The following is an 8729-nucleotide window of genomic DNA, read 5'->3' on the forward strand; positions in this document are numbered from 1 at the left end:
GCAGATTAGATCGAATCATTCTATGAATCTTCCGAAGTCGTTTGGAAAATGAGGTGATAGCAGGAAGAGAAGGGGTAGACTTAGGAGTAGTAGGAAAAGAGGTAGGATGATAGTCATAGGAACAGAAAAAGGGGGTGACCTTGGAGGCACTATGGACAGTGTTGTTGTAAGCGAATTCTGCGATAGGAAGGTAAGTGTTCCAGTTACTCTGAGTAGAATTACAGAAGCAACAAAGGTACTGCTCTAGTCCTTGGTTGAGTCGTTCAGTCTGCCCATTGGTTTGGGGATGGAATCCAGATGACAATGCTACATTGATGTTCAAGGTCCTACAGAAATGTTTCCTAAACTGAGAGAGATACTGAGGTCCCCTGTCTGATAAAATGCTGTGTGGGAGTCTGTGTAGACGAAAAATATGGTGGATGAATATCTGACTTAGTTCTTGTGAGGTAGGTAATTTCTTCAGGGCAGTGAAGTGAGCCATCTTAGTAGAGGAATCTACCGTTACCACGATAACCCGATTTCCTGCTGATGGAGGTAGTAAACACATGAAATAGATCGAAATTGTGTGCCAGGGAGCTGGTGGAACAGGTAACGGTTGCAGTAATCCCGCTGGCCTGGTACTGGGTATCTTTACTTGGGCACATATGGGACAGGCCTGTACATAACTTTCGAAATCCGGTTTCAAAGTAGGCCACCAAAAGGATTGCAAGAGTAATTCCTGCGTGGCCTTGATACCTCTATGACCAGCAATCGGAGAATCATGGCACATCTGCAGCGCCCTTTCTTGTATTCTTTTTGTAGGGAGGAATAAAAGGCCTTTATAATAATAATAATAATATCCCTTCTGTTTATGTATTTGGGGGTATAAGTCCTCAAGTTCTTGTTTAGAATGGTTTGCATATTCCAGTTGTACCTCATCCAGGAATGATTGAGCTACACCAATGATCTTGCTAGGCTCAAGTAGATACTGTGATGGGGTAGGAGTGCAATCAGGATAACAGCGAGACAGAGCATCGGCCAGAATATTTTGGGATCCAGGAATGTAGGTGACATAGAAGTCGTACTGACCAAAGAAAAAGGCCCAACGAGCCTGACGACTGTTCTGGCGTTGAAAGTTACGTAAACATTGTAGATTCCGATGGTCCGTTCTCACCTCAAAAGGTTCTTTGGAACCCATAAGGAATTGTCTCCACTCATGGCAGACAGTCTTAAGGGCTAATAATTCCCTTTCCAATTACTGAGTAATGTTGTTCAGACACAGAGAGTACACGGGACAGATAAAAAACTGGATGTTCTAAACCATTGTCATCTTGTTGTTGGAGTGATACTGCTCCGATGGCTCTTTCAGATGCGTCAGTAACAACAACAAATTGTTTGTTGGTGTCTGGATGTCTCAGTATCGGAGCTTGAGTGAAGGCCTTCTTTAGACTTTGAAAAGCTGCTTCAGCCGCCTTTGTCCAGATAAATCCACTGCGTAAATTCTCCTTTTTTAATGTTTGGATAATTTGACTGGTCTGTTCTGCAAAGTCTAAGATAAATTGCCGATAGAAGTTGGCCAGTTCTAGAAAACACTGGGTTTCCTTGATGGATGAAGGGGAAGGCCAGTCTAGGATGGCTTGTACCTTTTCCGGATCCATTGATATTCCAGTGGGACTGATGTGATAACCTAGATATTTGACTTCGGTTTTATCAAACTCACATTTCTCTGGCTTACAGTACAGTTGATGTTGCCTGAGTCTTTGGAGAACTTGTTTAACTTGTGTAGAATGAAGTTCAGGACGTCTAGAATATATAAGGATATCGTCTAAGTATATTACTACTGTATGGTTCAACAAATCAGAGAACACAGAGTCCATAAATCTTTTGAATATTGAGGGAGCATTAGTTAGGCCAAAAGGCATAACCCTGTATTCATAATGACCAAATGGGGTTCGAAAGGCAGTCTTCCACTCGTCTCCTTTCTTGATGCGCAAAAGGTGGTAGGCTCCACGAAGATCTAATTTGGTAAACCGTTGTGCCCCTCTGAGCGCTTCCAGAATATCTTTGATAAGAGGGAAAGGATAACGATCCTTTATAGTGATCTTATTTAAACCACGAAAGTCCAAGCAGGGACGAAGATCTTTGGTTTTCTTGGGTACAAAAAACAGGGGAGCCCCCGCCGGAGAGGAAGACGGTACAATAAGACCGCTGTGAAGATTTTCTTGGAGGTAATCTTTGAGAACTTCCCTTTCAGGTTCAGTGAGAGAATACATTCTCCGAAAGGGAAAAATCGCCCCAGGTTCCAGGGGAATTGTACAATCATAATCTCGATGTGGGGGCAAAACAGGCTTGGGTGGTTTTTGGAATACATCTTGAAAGTCCAAATAGTGGTCGGGAACCCCTTGGACTGTATTGATTGAACAACCTGTAGTGGGTTCAGAAGGTATCATTTTCTTGGGTGACCAGTAAGTGCCTGAGGCATAGCAATGTTCATGACAAAACAGAGAGGACAAAGAAATAGTCCTGGTTTCCCAATTTACATAAGGATTTTGTCTTATGAACCACGGAATTCCTAGAATTATAGAATGATTGGGGGATGATAATAAGTCAAAGGAGACGTGTTCTTGGTGGTTCCCAAACTGTAGACTTAGAATCGGGGTAGTAGTATCAATTGGACCAGAGGATATTAAGGACCCATCAACAGTGTGTACTTGTTCCGGAACTTCCTTGGGTCGTGTTGGTATTCGTTGTGTTGTGGCCCAGGACATATCCATATAAATGCCACTAGCACCACAATCCAGTAAGGCCATTGACCTTTCCTCACGACCGTCAGGTAACTGTAGGGTCACAGGTAACATGAACAAATTGGTGGAATTGTCCTTGAATGAACTGATGGAAGGTATAGCAGATGATCCCGTCCCCTCCCTTCTTACAGAGGACGGGAAGTAGTGTGTCCCGATGGCTTTAGAGGACGAACGGGGCATGTACGGAGCATATGACCAGCAGCACCACAAAACAGGCACAATCCTTTTTTCCGTCTTTCTTCACGTTCACTGAATGAAAGTGGGCCACGAGTAGTACCCACCTGCATAGGTTCTCCTTCAGTTTCTCTTACAGGAGGGCGAGGTTCCTCCGGACGGTGCACAAAGACACGTGAGGTGCTTGACTGGGAAGGTCCTCTATTTCTTCTTTTCTCCAAATGTCATTCTTGGAGACGATATTCAATGGAAAGAGCTAAATCCATCAGACCGCGAAGATCTTCTACTCGGGTGGAGTGCACTAATTCATCTTTGATCTCCTCTTTTAGCCCTCTACAAAAAAGGGTAACCAGAGTACGCTCCACCCATGTTGTTTCGGCAGCCAGTTGTCGAAAGCGTGCTATGTATTGGAGGACATCTTGAGAGCCTTGTTGGATGTCACAGAGTGCTTCTTCATCGGAGGCCTCTAATCCTGGATGACCAAACATTTGTTTGAAACAATTCACAAAGGCTGGATAATCAGACAACACTAGGTCATTGGAGGCTACAATCGGAGTCGCCCAGGCCAAGGCAGGACCGGATAGGGCACTGATAAGATAACCCACCTTTGTCTAGTCGTGAGAAAATTGTGTGGGTCGGAAGGCAAAGTAAACAGTCGACGCATCCGAAAACTCTCGCAGCTTCGTTGCTTCACCGGAAAACCGAGGAGTTGAGTTGGAAGCGGTAGGAACATCCGTACTGCGGAAGTCCAGAGCTTGTCGTAAGGCAGCATTCTTGTTTCGTAATTGTTGCAGTTCCTGAGCCTGTTGCTGAATGGTTGCCAGAAGGGACTGGTCAGGGTCTGCAGCTGCCGCTTCTGTATCATCCATTCTGCTAGACGAAGTTGGGTTTATTGGGCGCTGCAATCTGCCACGACTTACACGTTGCTTGAGCCTGGAGTCCGCTGAACGAGTGACGAGGTTCTTGTTCTCGAATGTTCTGCCTTGGCCCAGATAGGGGGTGACTCTTTCTGGTAGCCTTGGTGCTGCAGGCGATAGGAACGCCAAGGGCAGTCCTTGTCCTTCAGAAGTAGTGCCAGAGGGAAAAAAAAAACTAAAAAAAACTAAAAAAGGAAATCCTGAGCAAAAGATCAATACTTGGAATACAAGACCAAAAATGAATAGGAAAGCACTGGAACAAAAAGTATAACCAGTATCTGACGCAAGGGAGAAGGAGCGAAGACACCATCCAACAGGAAGTGTTGCAGCGCAAGGAGGAAATGAGTCACAGCCCTTAAATACCCATAGAACAGGAAGCGACCAGCAGGAAGTGCAATGACACCATATTGGATAGGGAACAATACATAGAAAGCAATGGATAAGGCACCATAGTGAGTAGGGGACCAAGGTATGCTGGGAAGAGAGGGGCATAATGGGAAAAAGGAAAAACATAAAGGGGAGAACAAACGAGGACGACAGCAAAGAAGGACACAATAGCAGATGAGTGGGGGGGGAAATGCTATCTGTAAATGGAGGCGCGCCGTGCCAGAAAGGAAAGAGGCCCCATACCCAATTTGGGGCCACGAGTACTGCAGGAGAGGCTGGGGGCGTGGCGTGTCTCAGCGCTGCGCGCCCGAGCCGAGTGTTCGGCTCGTGCCGTGCGCTGCGGCGAGAAAATGTTGTCCTTCAATGAGGCCTTAACGGACGTCCTTCTGGGAATATGGTCCAAACCCATCACAGGGGTTCCTGTGAACTGGACTGTCGGCCACCACACAGCCCCCCTCCAATGCGCCCAAGCCCTCCTAGTGTGGTTCTTCAGGACCATGTCAGTCCAGTTGGAGGGAGATTTCAATTTAATCTCCCTCACTGGCATTCCATCACAACGGACAAATGGGTCTTGCAGATCATACAGAAGGGCTATTCGCTCCCCTTCCAGTCTTTCTCTCCTTATTTCCCTCCGACAAAAGAATGGCTGATGGAGGACCATTTGGTTTTACTCCGTGAGGAAGTTACGGCTTTCTTGGCCAAGGGAGCTATAGAAAGGGTCCTGATGTAGGCAGTGGGTGTTATTCCTGCTACTTTCTGATTCCCAAAAAGAACAAGGGCCTTCGCCCTATCCTGGATTTAAGGGACGCCAATCTCTTCCTCAAGAAGGAGAAATTCAAGATGCTCACTCTTGCTCAGGTCTTGTCTGCCCTAGACCAAGGAGACTGGATGCTAGCGTTGGACTTGCAGGATGCGTATTTTCACATCTCCATCTTGCCTGCCCACAGGTGTTACTTGCGGTTTAAGGTGGGCCACGAGCACTTTCAGTTTACCGTGCTCCCCTTCGGTCCCTCCAGTGCTCCTCAGGTGTTCACCAAAGTGATGGCGGTAGCTCACCTGCGCAGGTTAGGGATTTCAGTCTTCCCCTACCTAGACGATTGGCTGTTGAAGGCTCCGACGCCCCGGGTTCTCGTCACCCTCCTCCAGACGACAGCGAACCTCCTGAATTCACTGGGTTTCACTATAAATGTGCCAAAGTCACATCTCACTCCCTCTCAGAAGCTCACTTTCATCGGAGCTGTTCTGGACACAGTGCAGTATCGGGCCTATCCTCACAAACAGCGAGTCCAGGATATTCAGATTATGATACCAATGTTTTGGCCTCTATCCTGGATTTCGGTGAGACAGACTCTGAGGCTGTTGGGACTCCTGGCTTCCTGCTTCCTATTGGTAAAGCATGCCAGATGGCATATGAGGGCTCTGCAGTGGGACCTGAAGGTCCAATGGGCACAGTATCAGGGAATTCTTACTAACGTGGTTCAGATCTCGGAGGGAAATGGAAAGGATCTGGAGCGGTGGTTAGTGAACTGCGATTGTGTCAAAGGCAGACTCCTCTCCCTTCCCCGACCAAATCTCACAGTAGTGACAGATGCATCACTTCTGGGATGGGGTGGCCATCTGAGAGAGGTGGAGATCAGGGGTCGCTGGTCTCTGGCGGAATCCGGGCTCCATATCACCTTGTTGGAGCTTTGGGCGATCCGGCTAGCATTAAAAGCATTTCTTCCTGTTGTGAAAGGGAAGGTAGTGCAGGGGTTCACGGGGTGGTATCTCCATCCGGAGGTGGCGCACAAACTCTTTCAGTAGTGGAAAGAGCCTTGGTTAGATCTGTTCGCCTCCGCAGAGAATGCACAATGTCAGCAGTATTGTGTGCTGGAGTTTTCAAGGGGGCTATCGCTAGGTGCCGCTTTTCGTTGCGTGTGGAGTTCAGGCCTCCTGTATGCCTTTCCGCCTATACCTCTTCTGCCCAGAGTTCTCAAGAAAATCAAGAACGACTGGGCCCAAGTAATCCTAGTGGCTCCGGATTGGGCAAGGAGAGTCTGGTATCTAGAGCTTCTCAAAATGAGCATTAGTTCTTCAATCAGGTTGCCTCTTCGGAGTATCTTCTGTCACAGCAGCAGAGGAAGGTTCTCCAACCAAACCTGTCAACTTTACGGCTTCATGTGTGGAGGTTGAGCGGCGACAGTTGATGGTTTATGACCTCCCTTCCGAAGTCTGTGATGTCATTCTGGCAGCCAGGCGTACCTCTACTAAGTCGATTTACGCCTGCCGGTGGAAACGTTTTATTTCATATTGTACAGAGAGGTCTATTGATCCTCTTTCTTCTTCTCTATCTAATGTCCTTTTGTTTATTCTATCTCTCACCCAACAGGGTTCCTCCTTAGGGACTCTCAAGGGCTATCTTGCTGCCTTATCGGCTTTTCTACGCTTGCCCGACCAACCATCTTTGTTCAATTCTCCCATTGTACAGAGATGCTTAAAAGGACTCGTTCACATGTTTCCACCTGTGCCATTTGTCATGCCCCAGTGGGATCTTAATCTTGTACTTACTTTTCTAATGTGTGCTCCTTTTGAGCCTTTATATAACTGTCCTCTCCGGCTGCTCACAATCAAAACAGCCTTTTTGGTGGCAATCACATCTGCCAGGAGAGTGAGTGAGCTGCAGGCTTTATCATCGAAACCGCTGTATCTCACAATATATCCTGACATGGTAGTCCTCTGAACTCGTGCCTTTTTCCTCCCCGGGGTGGTGACCCCTTTCCATCTGGGTCAAAATGTCACCCTGCCCACCTTCTTTGCAGCACTGCATCCCTCTAAGAAAGAGGAGTGTCTCCATTGGCTGGACCCAAAAAGAGCATTATCGTTCTACCTTGACTGCACAAAAGAGTTCCGGGTAGGTGACCAACTCTTTGTGGGATACGTTGGTGCAAAGAAGGGTCGGGCAGTACAGAAACAGTCCATTTCGTGCAGGGTCGTTCTCTGTATAAAGATTTGCTATGCTTCGGCCAAGAAGCAGCCTCCAAAGGGCTTGAGGGCTCACTCTACCAGAGGAAAAGCTGCTACCACTGCGTTAGCTTGTGGCGTGCCGATACTTGACATCTGCCAAGCGGCAACTTGGGCTTCCTTGCACACGTTTGAAAGACACTGCCTGGCTAGCCAGGTGAGGAGAGAGGGGCATTTTGCCATCTCTGTCCTGCAGGACTTCCTGGTGTGAAATATATCTTTGCAACCCACCACCAGGAGTTATAGCTTGGGCATCTCTTCTAAGGTAAGGAATTTTCAGCTAGAAGTCTCTATCAGATGAACAAGTTACTTACCTTTGGTAACGAATTAACAGGTAGAGACTCTATCTAGCTGCAGATTCCTTACACCCACCCAGGCCTCCCACTGTGCGGATATATATATGCATCCTGTTTTTTGTATTTTTGCCTTTCTCAAGGGCATGTCTTTTTCTTCAAACAATTAAGTGTAAAACTAAAATGTTTGGTTCTTCGCTTCTGGCGTGGGAAGTTATAGAAAAGAACTGACGTACGCGGGCCGGGGTGGTGCCTATACAGAAGACCGTGACATCACAGACCGCTCCAATGACGCTGATGACGCCACACGGAGCTGGACGACGCACGCGGATCCGAACGACGCCAACCGATGACACGCACAGGGTACTGGTCAGCAAAAACAAATCCGGATTCAAAGCTGACGCCAGGGAATTCTAAGATAAGGAATGTGAAGCTAGATAGAGTCTCTACCAGATAATTTGTTACCGAAGGTAAATAACTTGTTCTTCACGTATGGACCTCTGAAACTTGAGAACTCTGAGTGATGCACCATTCTATAAATATAACATTCCTTTGGAACACTGCTGCTAAGGCAAATGATTCTCCCAAGTGCAAAAGAGACGTGTTTTATATAGGCTTAATCATAAACTGAGGGACTCTGAGTTTACCAACAGCGAAGTGATTTAACGCTCATTATCAACAATAAATCCAACTTTGGCAACTCAGTGCTTTATGTTTACAAAAAGAATATGCACCAATTAGGTCACGTTCATATCAAGATAATCAACCTTTCAATGAACACAATTTGTAATTGCTCGCAGGTAGGCCACACCTTTCCTGTACTGGCGGGACAGAGTGACTGCTAATCCGCAGGACACTTAAAGCGGTGAACCGAGCTGTTTCTCCTGCCAAGCTATGTTTCAAGACCAGACGTCTATTTCTAACACGATACTACTCAAAATCTCATCAGGATTTCTTGTGGCAGGGTGGCTCTAGCTCACAAACTTTTGCTCATGTCAGCTCACGAAATCGGACATGAATCGGTTTAGAAAACTGTACAAGAGAACAGACCAAGCCGGCCCTTGGTACATGAGGATTCAGAATTGGGAGGGCCCAAACAGCATGCAAATACGAAATAAGAGATTAAGCTCGGCTATGCCTTAACTTTCTGTGATTCTGAGCAAATCACTTAATCT

General features: G+C 46.8%; 1 long non-coding RNA gene across 1 annotated transcript in view; it reads right to left on the reverse strand.

The window, feature by feature from the left end:
* The window catches only part of LOC138301090 (uncharacterized), a 128885-nt gene that overhangs the window by 92473 nt on the left and 27683 nt on the right, over positions 1 to 8729 (reverse strand). The window lies entirely within an intron of this gene.

Source organism: Pleurodeles waltl, chromosome 6, assembly GCF_031143425.1.
Source record: "Pleurodeles waltl isolate 20211129_DDA chromosome 6, aPleWal1.hap1.20221129, whole genome shotgun sequence".
In the NCBI taxonomy this organism is placed as follows: Eukaryota; Metazoa; Chordata; class Amphibia; order Caudata; family Salamandridae; genus Pleurodeles; species Pleurodeles waltl.